Raw genomic sequence first — 12,452 nt, 5'->3', positions numbered from 1 at the left:
TTTGTACAATCTAAAACTGAGAAATTTCCCTAGGAAAAAAAGGTTATGAATGATGCCAAGATGAAACAGACGTTCAAAGTTGAAACAATCATCATCATCAAAGTGCAAAAACCAATGATCACAAGTCAAACTCAAGAATCCATCAAATAAAACATAGAATTGAGATGAAAAAGAAGACATAAAACTAAGAATTACTAACCTTGGAAAATGGGATTTAATGTCAACTTTGAAAAGATGAAACACACTTTCAGAATATAACAGTGACAGTGTCTCTGTGTATAATTGTATGCAAACAGTGGAAGAACATAAAAAAAAAAAAAAAAAAAAAAGAGGGGAAGAGTTATTATTGGAAAATGAAGAAGATGGTATTTAGATAGATCTGAAAAATTGGCACAAACATGTCTTGAAATCATCAGTAGTCAATTACAGAGAGAGAGGAGACGGAGCATGTGATGAGAGAAAACAACAAGTATTACTATAATACTTAGCTCATTATAATATGAAACCTATTGACATTAAAATAAAGTAATGGGTTCAAGTACTAAGTCTAACCTTTAAGTAGTAGCAGTGGATATTAAAAACAAAACATTTCCGTCCTCCTTGCACTTAAAGGCAATCCACCAACTGGAATATTATTAAGTCGTGGATATAAAAAAACAAAGAAAAGAGAAGAGTTATAAGAGGGAGGCATGTGCATGCATATTAGGCAATTAGGAAGGAGGAGGTCAACATGAGTTGTGTGGTGTTAATGTTGCTGTATGCTTTTTAATGCTTTTTTTTTTGTTAGCTTTGCTTAATTTAAGAACAACCCATCTTGGTGTTTTTTTATTTTATAATGATGATTAATACACTGTTGTTTTGGTTGGACTTTACTAGTCTGTCTGTCTAAACCAGCTTTTCTAGTGTTTGATTAGATTCATGTTCAGACTTCAGTTGTAATTGTAATTGTTGTTGCATCTTTCTTTCTTTCTGTGCTTTCTTTGTTTCAGGTGCAGGTGTTGCATGAGAGTCAGGAGAGTTTTCCTGTTTTTAAATGGAGTTTCAATTTTCAATGATGCCATTTTTTTGCCGCTTCCTTTGTGTTGCGTAGGCCTCATACAAATACAACCAAATATTTAAAGGGTTCTCGCCTATCTTTATACGTCCCCCATTTATAAATGACTCCAACCCTATGTTCTACTAACTCACCCCGTTTTAACTTGAATTATATTGTATCCAAAATCAGAGGCGATTCTAGGTTTTGATTTAAGGGTGTAAAAGTTCTACTACAATTTCACGATGAGTACTAAAATTTAAACACAAAAAGGTTTGTGAGGTTAGAGTAAAACGCTAAATTAAAATAAAATTAATGAAACTACCAAAAACATTAATAACAATAGAACGAATTTATAACTAACACAATTCTGGAAATGAAGGACTAAAACTAGGTATTAAATAGCAACAATTTATTACTAAGTGAGATAGAAGTGCAAAAATGACCGCCACAAGGATCAAACTCAAGATCAAAGTAAGCATTCAACCACTACACCACTGTTTGACGATTTTTAGTGGGACTAACTTGTAAATATTTCTGAACAAAGGAGGTGCAGATGAATCCGCCTTTGCACCCCCTTCAGATGAATCCCCTGCACCCACTTTAGAACTGCCCATGCACCCATTCAGGCACAAATCAAGTAAGATACTTGTGCCTGAATGGTTGAATACATCTAAACTGACACTAACTTAATTGATTGACCTGACTGAAATATCATTTTCTCATATAAACACTCATGAATCTACGGAGTTATTTACTGATTCTCTCTAGTGGTAACACATTGAATTATTATACTCGTAATGAAAGATATAATCAATATTAAGTTAATATTATTATACTCTAAGACCATGTTCTTTTGGACTAAAACTAGTCTAGATCCCGCGCAATATATGCGCGATATATATAGAGTTATTATTTTTAGTGTGTTTTAGTTATAGGTTATCGATATGTTATTAATTTTCATATTTCATGCCAAAGTATTTTGATTGGAGGAAAAACAAAAAGTAAATGTGTATTTTAATGATTTTTTTTAACTCGAAACTAATGATGTTGATCTATTTATAAAGTTTCTCAAAAAAAAAATTCATCATATAATAATAGGAGCTTATAGTTTTATTTTCTACGGGTAATTATGCGCCCAAACATTAATAAAGGTTGAAAAATTTAGCAATATATAATTTATGGGTTTATATAAAATTTATTTTATTTCAATCAATAGTTATATTTTAGAGTTTAATAACAAAATTATACTTTGATGAAAAGAAAATATGATAAAAGGATAATGCTTTAATGAAATAAAACCAATATTATTTGTTTCCTTAACTAAAGAAGTGCTTTTGGAGGGAAAACATTTCATAATCCTTATTCTTTTAGTATAAGAGGGATTGTCTGAACTGAACTGAACTGAACTGAACTGAATTTAATGGAGCTGAACCGAACTAAACTGAACTTATTAAAACTGAAATTAAGTCCAAAAAAAATAGGGCCTAAATCTCACTTTATCTAATAAACACTTATCATGATATGTGCCCGGCCGAAATAGCACAACTCAATTGAGTGACTAATTGAAAAGAGATCAATTAAGTCGAACTAAAGTTAATTCCAATCACATCAATCTACTTTAACAGCTAGTCTTGCCTGTGACGGGCTAATTCCGCCACAAGCTTGTGACCTCTCACATAAAGGGAGAGGGGATAAGGTGGGGCACCCCCATGTGCTTCTCACTTACCTCTTAATGGGTATTTTGTGAGAAAAAATGGTATCCGTCACAAACTTGTGACGGATACCACCGTCACAAATGAGAATTTGTGCTACTTTAATTCAAGCAAATAAATACAAAATTCCTATATTACGTCCCCTATTTTACTTGTTATGCCCCCTATTTTGTTTTTCTTTCCAAATTTGCCCCTACTTTTTTTTTTTTACTTTATTTTGCTAAAGCTAAATTATCATTGTATCGAAAATGAGTTTCGATGATGATTTTTAATATAATTAATTTAATTCATACAACGACCCTAAAAATCGTATTTATCTCCAATGCTTTCACTTGACGATAATTATTAACGATTTAAAAGGATCAAAAATATTGAAGATTAAGAAAGAAAAACTTTAAACGGACATAATTTTGCGCTTGGGTGTCCGTTTTGGACATTTTTTTTCAAATCTCTTATCTCGACGAGACGAATGCAATGGGGAAAATATTTTTTTTTAGTGGCCCAGACGTGTGGATTACACGTCCCGACCCAGGCATCGACATGTGAATTACACGTGCTGACCTAGGCCAGGTCGTGTACGTTTGGGCCACTAAATTTTTTTTCTCATTGCATTCGTCTCGTCGATTTAAGCGATTTGAAAAAAAAATTGAACAAAACGGACATCGGAGCGCAAAGTTATGGCCGTTTAAAGTTTTTTCGTTCTTAATCGTCAATATTTTTTTCCGAATTTAAATCATTACTATTTATCATTCATGTTCTTAATTATCGTCAGGTGAGAGCGTTGGAGGAAAGTACTTATTTTTTGGACCACCGTACGTATTAAATTAGTTATTTTAAAATCATCTTCGAAAGTCATTTACGATAAAAACGATAATTTAATTTTAACAAAATAATTATGAGAGTCAAGGGCAAATTTGGAAAGAAAATTAAAATAAGGGGCGTAACAAGTAAAATAATAGGGAGCGTAATATAGCATTTCCCAATAAATAACCCTTTTACTCGGTTTGATGAATCACTGTTTAAATGAAATAAATAACGAAAAATATATATTTAAATATAAATAAATTTGCAAAGAAAACAATTTTTCAAAATAAAGATTGAAAGTCTTGATTTTGATTGAATATTAATATTTTTTTATAATATAATAATGATACTCCGTATTAAATGTGAAATTTATTACTCGGTATAATAATTTTTTTTTTGGGTGTATACTGGGGTCTCCACCGTCGACAACAGTGTATAATCCCCTCGTCGCGGGTGCTCTCACGAAGAGGTAAACGGCTGGTGAAAAAGTTTGCTCAATTCCCATGAGTCAGGGATAATATTACTCGGTATAATATACTCCCTCTCATTTATCATAATCTTCCCCTTTGGTTTTGGCACAATACTTTATGAAAAATATTAAGGGTAATATTAAAATAGGAGTAAAAGAGTTGTGTGAGGTTGGTGATAGGAGAGAGGGATGAATTATTATTAGTTAAATAAAGAATTGTGAGGCCAAAACATAAAGGAAAATAATAAAATAGGAATAAAAGAGTGTGTAGGGTTTGATGATAGGAGGGAGGAATTAATAAAATAAGAGTAAAAGTTTCTTAAAATAGAAATGAGAACATTAGTTGAATAATCCGTTTCGAGAAAGAGGAAACATTATAGCGGCCAGAAGGGAGTATTTGACTTCTAGACTCTTGAGAGATTAAACTAAATAAATATAAATATCGTAGTTGCTCATTCATGGACGGATTTTACTCTTTCATGGACTTTTTTTCATTATTTTTCCATGGATGCCCTTTACTTACTTCTCTCTCTAATTCTCTCCCTCAAAAAAATTAACGGAAAATTCACGTGGTACTCTCGAATTTTGCCATTTTGTACGTGGTACCCAACTTTTTAAGATTGTGCACATAATATCCTTGATATTTGATTTTCAAGCACAACACGCCCTTTTTATCGTTCTTAAAATTTTCAATTGAGCATAAATCATAAACCAAAAATCGGAATTGACTAATTTTTTTTTTCAAATTGATCATCTCTTCGAGATCTATAAATTGATAAAACGAAAATGGACATTCGGAAGTTTAACATCGAAAATATGGTTGATTTGAGATTTCCGTTTAAAAAAACCCCATAAAATATCAGCCGATAATTTTTTTTTTTTCTCAAATCGTAGATTATGACGAGATAATCATTTTAGGAAAAAAAATTGACCGATTCTGGATTCCGGACTCGGAGTTATGCGCAATTGATTTTTTTTCTAGCGACAAAAAGGGCATGTTGTGCATGAAAATCAAACATAGAGGGTATCATGTACACAAACTTAAAAAGTTGGGTACCACGTGCAAAACGACAAAGTTCGAGGGTACCACGTGAATTTTCCGAAAAATTAATCAATCCCTCAAATTACACAAGTATGGATTCTAATTCTCGTATCGATCAGGTAATTTCTAGTTCTTAATTTTATTAATTATATTAGAGTTTATTTACACTAATTAAATTAGGGTTTATATCGATCAGGTAATTAAACTCGCAGTAAAACAGCAAAACCAACTCAATTTACAATAGTTGTGCATGAACATCAGACAACCAAATTGCATTGTACCCTGAAATCGCATGTTACTTGAATAGTTAGCCGTCTTAGCACTTGTTCGTTACTTGAATGTTTCACGTACAATTTTTTTTCTCTCTTTTTTTTTAATAAATGTTTTGTATTTATTTTAGTAATTTTTACTATTTTCTTTATTTTTATTTCAAGACTCCAACTCGGAGTAGGATGAGTATGAGAAATTTCCTGCAAAAATGATAGATACCGGATACATTTTCAATGTCGGAAAAAATTTCAAGAGTCGCGAAGAATTTTAGTTGTCGAACAATTACTTTTGACATTTTTGTTCTGACGTTATTAGCGTTTTGAGTTGAAAGTTCACAACTTTTTATCTTATGCTTTCGTCTATTCCATGAATAAGATTGTTTCAGACGGGAACAACTGCAACCCTAAAAAAACAAGAAGAAAATCGATTCACAGACTAAGAGTACAAAACACATTCTTATTCAAGAATTGCTGATGGGGAAAAAAATGACAGCTTGAATGGAATTGTGATACATAAAAATCATTCATCGACCTAATACAATTATCGCAAATATTCATATTAATAAAACTCGTTCCCCTTGAGTCGGAACTTGTATAATAAACTATGCACGCCACTCTTTAGCTCCATGGCTCGTAAATGGCTCCGCCTCATTCGGATTCTTCACAAAAAAAAGGAAATTCCACGATAAAACCGCTTCATATCCTATAAAAGACATAAAAGCACACAAAACTCTCCCAAGGCGGTATTAGCTCAAAAAATCGCTCCAAGAGCGCAAATTAAATATGAAAACGAGCTAAATAAACATAGCAGAAGGATATGAAGCGGTTTTATCGTGGAATTTCCAGAATGATACAATCAATGATCTAGTATATGATAGCCTGAGAGGCCATGGACCATGGGTAAAAAACTAACTGGCTTATTCAACTCACTAAACTGTATGATTGCTTCCGTTCCAAAACAATGTGCAGCAAATAACGATAAAGAAAAAGACGCTCTTTTCAAACTCCACAGAGTAAAAACATAAGGGAAGAATGTACCTTGGATTATGAAGAGTGCTTAAACTAGTGTTATTAGAATGGTGTTTTTTGGTGAGCTGAGTAAAGTAGAAATGAGCAGTAAGAGCTTGTTTAAGAGTAACAATGTAAACTCCAGCATTTTCATCTTGGCACAATATTACACAAACAAATGATGCTAATAAAAACAATATATGAACAAAATTAAGCTCATTCTTCTTCATCTTCATCCCCTTAGTTTATGAAGATTTTATGAAATGCTTGATTTCATTAATGACAAAAATACAAGTATTTATAGCTGATTACAAAACTAATTGTAGCTAACCCTAGAATAACAAGAAAGATACATCCAATAATATCTAACTACAAAATAGGAACAAATTAACTAAGTTAGGAAAAGGATAACATGAAGAATATTTACTAGATAATTACAAGGAATAAAATATATCAAGTAATATTCTTAACAGTTTCTTCAACCTGTCGAATATCACCCCTAGACCGACCGTCTAGCAGCCACAGTACATGAGGAGGATAGTTCAGAAGTGTCTTTCACGGTTACACCAAAGCCCTGATTCACCTTACTTTGGTTCAGTAATTAGCAAATTAATTAGATCTCATGTAAGACGGTATTATACTAACAGTATTTACACAAGAATTTCAGAAACTCCCATGTTTACTAATCGTGTGAATGGTGTTGATACTACTTTTACGAACAACAACAACTGGAATTGAGTCGGATCGAACCGAACCGAATAAACGAGTGAAGAGAAACAAACCTGAGATTAAGATCATCGTTGTAGGCGGATATGTGAGTTCGACTGATGGCCGGTGGCGCAAGGAAGGCGGCGGATGGGTGGTGGATGGTGGCGGACGGGTTAGAGTAAGATAAGAAAGGAATAAATGAAGAAGAGAGAGTGTAAGGGTATTAAAATGAATTCATTAAAATATAAGGGGTATTATGTTCATATACGTCCATGATTGAGTAAAGTATGTACATAAATGAGCACCACCTATAACTATTTACCAATATATCGCACTCCGTAAAATGTTAAAGCTGTATATTAGAGTAGTTAATTAAGGTCGGGACTCGGGACCAACCTACATATCGTCTAGCGAGACACATGAAATGAAGGAAGCAGTCGACGCATTTTGGGTGAATCCAGTATGTAATTCTGATAAAATAATATGCGATGACAAAATGCATAGTGACTCACCGTAAACTCGGAAAGACGCGTCGTAAGGTGTTTTCATTTCATTTACAAAAATGAGAATAACGAAGGAATGCTCTCTATATATTAACACAAAATCTCATTGAAGACGGGCGATATTCGTCACAAACTTGTGACGGATACCGTTTTTTCTCACAAAATGTCATTGAGAGATGAGTGGGAAGCACGTGGAGGGTGCCCCAACCTTATCCCCTCTCCCTTTTTGTGAGAGGTCACAAGCTTGTGACAGAATTAGCCCGTCACAAACAAGACTAGCTGATATATTAACAACTCCTACTAGTCAACCCTCCATACAAAGCCTTGATATAAATTTTAGACCTTGCAAAAGCAACCCGACCCAATTGACCCGATTCAAAAAGACTAACCCGAGCCCCGAAGTGACCCAAACTATGACCCGAATATGACCCGAAAACCCGAATTGATCCGATCCGACCCAAACATGGTCCAAGCTTTCTCGACCCGTAATTGACCCGACCTGAAAATGACCCAATCCGAAACCACCAAACCCGAAAATGACCCGCCAAAATATAACTCTAAAGGAATAAAAAAGACTTGAAATGACTACTTCTTTACTATTCATTGACCCGAAAATGACCCGACCCAAAACAACCCGACCCGTTTGACCCGAAACAGACCCGGCTAACAAACTCGAAACAGATCCGAAACCCGAAATGACCCGTCCCGACCCGAATTAACCCGAAATCAATGAGAGACCCGAACAAACCCGATCCGATTTGGCTCGAACCAAACCCGACCCGTTGTCCCGTTTTGCCAGGTCTATTATTAAATTTAATGACGCGAAAATTTAAGAATAATCATGGCAAATTCAAGGTCTATTCTTTTTGTATTTTTTTTTTTTTTTTTTTTTTTTACCAATAAGATAATAAAATGTTCTCTAAGTTTCCCACCTAATTACATAATATGCTAAAAGTGGGCCTCAACGTACACTAGCCCACCCTTTGGACTCCTAAATCCTAACTAACATATGAATGAAATTTGGGAGAGAAGAGAGAAGAAAAAGAGTAAAAGGATAGTGTTCGTCTTTTTCAAAAAAAAAAAAAAAGTCGACGATTCGTTATAAAATGTCAACGATATATTTCAACCTCTTAAATTATAAATAACTCCCTTATATAATGGACTTTTTTTTGAAACAACTCTCTTTTATAAATTTTTATCCAAATATCTCTCTTTTAAAACATACTAGGTAGTATCCCGCGCTTCGTGCGGCTTGTTTTAAAATTTTATTATTGTAATTGAAGAAAAATAAATTAATTCATATATGACCTTAATATTTTTACTTATAAATAAAAAATAAATTAATTTTTATATTTATGTATCAAACATACAAGGGCCAAACTCAACTTATTCAAATGTTTTGATTGTGTGATTCATGTGCTATGTATCAAACATATTTATAAGAAATTTGGGCCTTTTGTATTTTTAAATAACTATATATAATGGTGTTTTTCTCAAATATTATTTTTTGAGGTTCAGTTTCAAAATATTTATAAGATAAAATATAAAATATTTAACTAAAAGTAATACTTAGTTAATCATAATCAATATTTTATACTTAACGTATAAATATTTAATTGAGGATATTAAAGAAAAATTTAACGTACTTTCTACTTTTACATGTCGTTTATAATACTATATTACTTAATAATCGTTATTTTTGTTTTGATTATTCAAATGTACTTGCGATCATTGTGTACATACATACTCATACACATACTCATCATCACACTATTTAAACCTATCAAAATCTCATATGTATTCAATATCTTGCAATATATATTTTTTTTCATTCCGACATTATAAAAACTTATATCTTGGTAGTTTTCTTTAAGTTCTATTTTTAATAAATATAATGACTCTTCTAAATATATTTTTCTTAATGGATTTAATGGTCTAAGTTTTTTTTTTCACGGAAATGTAAAACATTGTGAGACACTCACTTTAATAATCTCTACCTATCAAAATATTTCAATAAACACAATGAAAATTATACTCAATTTAAAGCATTTTTCGCAATAAACGTAATTATTTACATTTTAGAATTTTTATCAAAATAATTTTTAAATAAAGTTACAATCAAATCACCGTAATTATTTAATGTAGTTTTATAATAAAATTTATTGAACTATAATTAATATTTTGCTGAGATTTATACAACATTTATTATGTTCATATTAAATGATTAGCTGTAATTAATACTTGTCATTAAAGCTGTATGAACACGACGCCATTTCTCGCTGAGCTTCTGTCCACCATTATCACGAGCTTTTCGACCTCCATTATCATCCGAAATTTAGGTAATTTCAATCAACTAATTTTCATTTAGATTCATCCCGATTTCATTCCGTATCCATCACACTAACTTTCGATCAACTTATTTAATTTGATAATTAAATTTTCGCTCAACTACTTTCATTGCTTATTATCGCATAAATTTGATATTTGTTAGTTTCCTGGCATTTTTATGGATCGATATTTTATTTGTTGTGATGATTATTGCTTTTTATTTCATTTTCGCTTCAAGTTTGAAGCGTAATTAGTATGTTCAATGTTATAAATTTTCCGTTTCAAGTTTGAAGCGTGATGTGTTCATTTTATATATGCTTTTACCCCATATTTTTGCTCAAGTTCATATGATTATTAGACTAACCTTAGTGATTTTATGAGCTAATATTGTATTCTAGTTGTCTTTGCATGGTTTGTCACATTTTGTAGGAACTTGAGCTTTTAGAAGCTTATTTCTAACAAATTTGCAAGAGCTAGTATACAAGGCTAAGTGTGAAGCAAACATTGGACCAAACATGAAGTGTTACATGGATTTGCATGCTTAAAGATATGGATTAAAATGAGAAATGCAAAATAAGGTCTTATGCAAAATCAAGCCTAAAATTTGAAGTTCAATTAAGGTGAAAACTTTGGATGCTTAGTGAAACTTTGGATGCTATATCACATTTAACCAAGTGAATTAAGATTGAATTAGTGGCTCACTTAGGATTCCTTTGGTAATTAATCAAACAATTACGAGAAAATATTTGGGGTTGACCTCTTGTATTTAGTCTAAGTTTCACCCCTCATTTCCTATATAAAGGGTGTAGACTTCAACATCTTCTGACACACCATTCCATATACATTTCTCACATAATATTCTCTCTAAGTCTTAGGTTAGTCTTTAGTTTAGTTTAGTTTAGATTAGAATTACTTTTAGTTTTATGTTACAAACATTTTACCTTAAGCATTTCAATATAATTTCCATTCAAGTTCATTTACAATTTACATTTCAAGTATTGTTCTTCCAAGTTCCATTTCCATTTCCATTGCAAGGTATTCCTATTCCTATTTTCATTATGTTCATCATTTCATTTGTCATTAGTTTAGTTTGCATTTTCATCATGTTAGAGTAGTTTCATTTGTCTAAAGAGTAAGGGAAGTCATGCATGATTAAGTAATATGTAAATGTCAAAATGAGGATAAGTTAATATTGTCTAATTGTTTCTATCACATGTTTGCGCCACAACGTTTAATCTTTGGTTATTGGCCGTAATCGTAGATTAAGTTTGTTAATTCATTCTATAAGTCGAGAGGCACGGAATCGGATTAGACTAATCATGTGTACTAGGACGACCTAGTCATAAACGAGAGTTTCTCTAGGACCCGGTCTATGGTTGACACTAATATCGTGAGGTGGGTGTCTTTAAGCCTAAACATTTATCGTAAAATCAACTTCCTAACTTGACATGAGCATTTACATAATTAGCATGTATGACCCAATCTCCCTAGACATTTTCTTTATTATTGTTTTATCATTACATCAAACCAAACCAATCAATCAAACGTGTCCAACCTCGATAGAGTTCAATCCATAGCAACTTGTTTAGGAAACTCCCGTCTCTCTGTGGTTCGACCCCTATGTACTATATTCATTTGTTTTGCTAGGGTATAAATATTATCTTTGCATAGGTGTACGATAACCTATCAAAGCGTAATTAGTATGTTCAATGTTATAGATTTTCAGTATGACTAAAATTTGCTGAATAGATTGATAAAACGGCGATTAGGAGAATGATTTCTATTATAATTGTTTCTTGTGATTCTTGTTTTTGTATTTGAGATGATGTCGAATTTGTCCATCTTTGGTAATTCTAACACCATTAATTAGTGATTCAAGTTAATTTAGTTGGAAGAGAGATGTATGATTGTTAATCCGACTCATCACTTACTTTGAGATTTTCACATTACTCGTTGAACGAATTTGAAATGCTGATCATTTTTGTACGTGCTAATGTTTGTTTTAAGAATGAATAAGTACAATGTTTTTGACTGTTAAAACGAGAAACATCGGAATTTTAGTCATGATGCTCTAAGGTGAATTGCTAAATGAGATTTAAGTTAATTAATACTGTACTACTCCTAGATACTTCATGTAAAATTTAGACAGAATGAGCTATTTCTTGTATATGTTTGATTAATTATATGAGGATCAATTTATGGAAAAACATTAAACGTTTTTATAAATAAGTATGCAATGTGAGGCGTGATCACGAGATCTTCACTCTAAGGCCGTTGATAGATGAGCAATGAGTTGTCAGATTTAGTTTCTTGGGGCCAGGAAGACAAAGTAGCAGAAAGAGCTCATTTCCATAGATTTGAAAGAATGGTTTGATTCATTCTGTGTTTGGGTATGGTATTCCTGCTGTTTGCATGTTCTTGAATTCTCTTATGGGTGTGCGGTCCACTGAATTATGTATTCATGCAATGTTCGGGTCAAATTGATGTACTATCAACTTATCGAGTATGAATGTCTTTGTTAAAGTATCATTTTCGCCTTTTCGGTTTGAAATCAGTTTAGAAGTGTTTTTTTA

At 32.2% G+C, this 12,452-nt stretch overlaps 1 long non-coding RNA gene across 2 annotated transcripts; it reads right to left on the bottom strand.

Moving 5' to 3' along the window:
* Positions 1–6,541: 6,541 nt before the first annotated feature.
* LOC141605506 (uncharacterized) lies at positions 6,542–7,588 on the bottom strand. Of its 2 annotated transcripts, none has more exons than XR_012526372.1 (2): positions 7,123–7,588; positions 6,542–6,927 (listed from the first exon to the last, which is right to left on the bottom strand). It is a non-coding gene; the product is annotated as an uncharacterized LOC141605506 (long non-coding RNA). The 2 variants fall into 2 exon arrangements; XR_012526371.1 differs by having other exon boundaries at positions 6,542–6,914.
* Between the last annotated feature and the right edge of the window lie 4,864 nt (positions 7,589–12,452).

The sequence above is a fragment of the Silene latifolia genome, chromosome 10, assembly GCF_048544455.1.
Source record: "Silene latifolia isolate original U9 population chromosome 10, ASM4854445v1, whole genome shotgun sequence".
In the NCBI taxonomy this organism is placed as follows: Eukaryota; Viridiplantae; Streptophyta; class Magnoliopsida; order Caryophyllales; family Caryophyllaceae; genus Silene; species Silene latifolia.
Note: the sequence above shows the minus strand (reverse complement) of the source record. Positions and strands in the feature narration are given on the sequence as shown.